We start from the raw sequence: 2525 nt of genomic DNA, 5'->3' as shown, positions 1-2525 counted from the left end.
CATACTCTTAGAAGCAAAGTTGCAGTAGATCTACCAGCCTGGTCTCTCAAAAGTCATCCTCAGACCTCTCTTCCACCTAGGCTCCCATCAGGAGCTAAAAGCCACAGAAAATCAGGGTAGCTTGATAGGTCCCAAATGATCCAGGTACAGGATGTAAGATGCAGATGTCAGCTGGAGGAATTGAGAAAAGTCTCATAGAGTCTTGCTGCACTTTCTTTCCTGCACTGCCCTGCAACCAAGCAGGGACGGGTAGAGGTGGCGCTGTGTCCAAGAGCTCCAGCCATATTGTCAGGGCTCCTTCCAGGCATGGCTGGTGTGGTCACAACCTGGCCTAGAGACTGAAAGGCTAGTTGTCGTGATGTGAGTGAAACTCGACGTGCACCCTGTCGCGAGATGGAGGTGTCTTTGTCCCCGTGCAGGGACTGCAGCACTGGGGAGGCAGGCGATCCACCCCCAGAATACTATGGCTGCAGCTTCTGTTGCCAATATAGTAAAAAGTTATCTTATCCAGTTGGCTTGTATAAGATGTTGGTAGATGGTATTGGTGATGTAACCATTACTAATGATGGTGCAACCATCCTGAAGTTACTGGAGGTAGGACATTCTGCAACTAAAGTTCATCATGAGTAGCTGATCTGCAAGACAAATAAGTGGGAGCCAGAACTACCTCTGTAGTTATTATTGCAGAAGAACTAAAAAAAAAAAAAAAAGTGGAAGAATTGGTCAGTCTGAAAATTCATTCCACATCAGTTATTATGGCTGTCGACTTCTTGCAAGGTAGCAGTGTGTTATACCAGTGTAAATCTAATCATTAACACAGATGAACTTGGAAGAGATTGCTTGATGAATGCTGCTAAGGTGTCAATGCCATCCAAAAATCATTGAAACAGTGATTTCTTCACCAATGCGGTACATACTGTACTTACAATTAAAAGAGGCAGCCCTAACTAGTCAGTTCCATTACTATTCTGAAAGCCCATGGGACAAGTCAGATGAAGAGTATGCTCATAAATGGCTATGCACCGAACTGTGTGGTGGGATCCCACAGCATGCCCAAGGGAACAGTTAATGCAAAAATTGCTTGTCTTGACTAGACACTGCAGAAAATACAAATGAACCTTGGTGTACAGGTGGTTATTACAGATCCTGGAAAGTTGCACCAGATTAGACAGAATTGGATATCACCAAGGAGCTAATCCAGAAGGTCCTGGCAATTGATGCCAACCTTATTCTAACCACTGGTGGAATTGATGCTATGTGTCTTAAGTATTTTGTGGAGACTGACACTTGTTAGAACAGTTTTTAAAAGGGACCTTAGACACATGGCTAAAGCTTCTGCAGCAACTACTCTGTAAACCTTGGCCAATTTGGAAGGTGAAGAAATGTTTGAAGCTTCAATATTTGGACAAGCAGAAGAAGTAGTCCAGGAGAGAATTTTTCATGATGAACTGATCCTGCTCAAAACACAGAGGCTCGTACATCTGAATCAATGATCTTATGTGGGGTGAATGATTGTATGTGTGATGAGATGGAGCACTCTTTACATGATGCTCTTTGTGCAGTGAAGAGAGTTTTGGAGTCAAAATGTGTGGTTTCAGGTGGAGGTACTGTAGAAGCAGCCCTTTCATATACCTTGAAAACTATGCAAACAGTATGGGGCCTCGAGAACAGCTTGCTCTTGCAGAGTTTGAAGGATATCTTCTTGTTATTCCTGTTATACTGGCAGTTAATGCTGCTCAAAACTCCACTGATATGGTTGCAAAGTTAAGAGCTTCTCACAATGAGGCTCAAGTTAACCCAAAACATAAAAACTTAAAGTGGATTAGTCTTGATCTCTAGTCACTGGTAAACCTCAAGACAACAAACAAGCAGGGGTATTTGAACCAAAATTGAAATTTGGTATAGAAGCTGCAATTACCATTCTGCAAGTTGTGATCTTATTAAATTATATCCAGAAAGCACAGATGATAAGCATGGAAGTTATGAAGATACTGTTTGTGCAGGAGTCCTTGATGACTGATCTTATTTATCTTTTATTTATGACAGTGTAAGATGTAATTGTCTTATACTTTATATATTACACATTAAAACATAACCAGTCTTATTTTAAAAAAAGTCTTATTGATGAGTCTCTTTAATAAAAGGAGAAACAATGTGAAACATCACTCACCAAAGGATCAACACCTTAGCCCTTATATCCTTTGGGACAGAATGTAATTTCTGTACCTTTGGCCTCAGTCTTCTATAACGAAAGAAGCTTCCAGGCAAAAAAAAAAAAAAAAAAAAAAAAAAAAGCAATTACCATCTTGCTAAAGTAGTTCTAGCAGATACACAGGAATAAACTTGGGCCTTTAGGATGGTGAGCAGCCTACACATCACTAGGACTCCCAGTTCAGGACTTCTCACTAAGTAAATAATAAATGAGCTTTTTTAAGCCACTGTCAGTTAGGTTTTCTCATCCTAAAAACTCATCCTAAAGCAATCTAATTTTAATCTTGGCTTTCCTTTTATTTGACTTTAAAATT

At 40.4% G+C, this 2525-nt stretch overlaps 1 pseudogene; it reads left to right on the top strand.

Moving 5' to 3' along the window:
• The first annotated feature begins 393 nt into the window (after positions 1–393).
• On the top strand, positions 394–2020 carry LOC112315228 (T-complex protein 1 subunit alpha pseudogene; annotated as a pseudogene).
• The last annotated feature ends 505 nt before the right edge of the window (positions 2021–2525 follow it).

Source organism: Desmodus rotundus, chromosome 5, assembly GCF_022682495.2.
Source record: "Desmodus rotundus isolate HL8 chromosome 5, HLdesRot8A.1, whole genome shotgun sequence".
NCBI lineage: Eukaryota > Metazoa > Chordata > Mammalia > Chiroptera > Phyllostomidae > Desmodus > Desmodus rotundus.
This window is presented reverse-complemented; position numbering and strand designations above follow the sequence as displayed.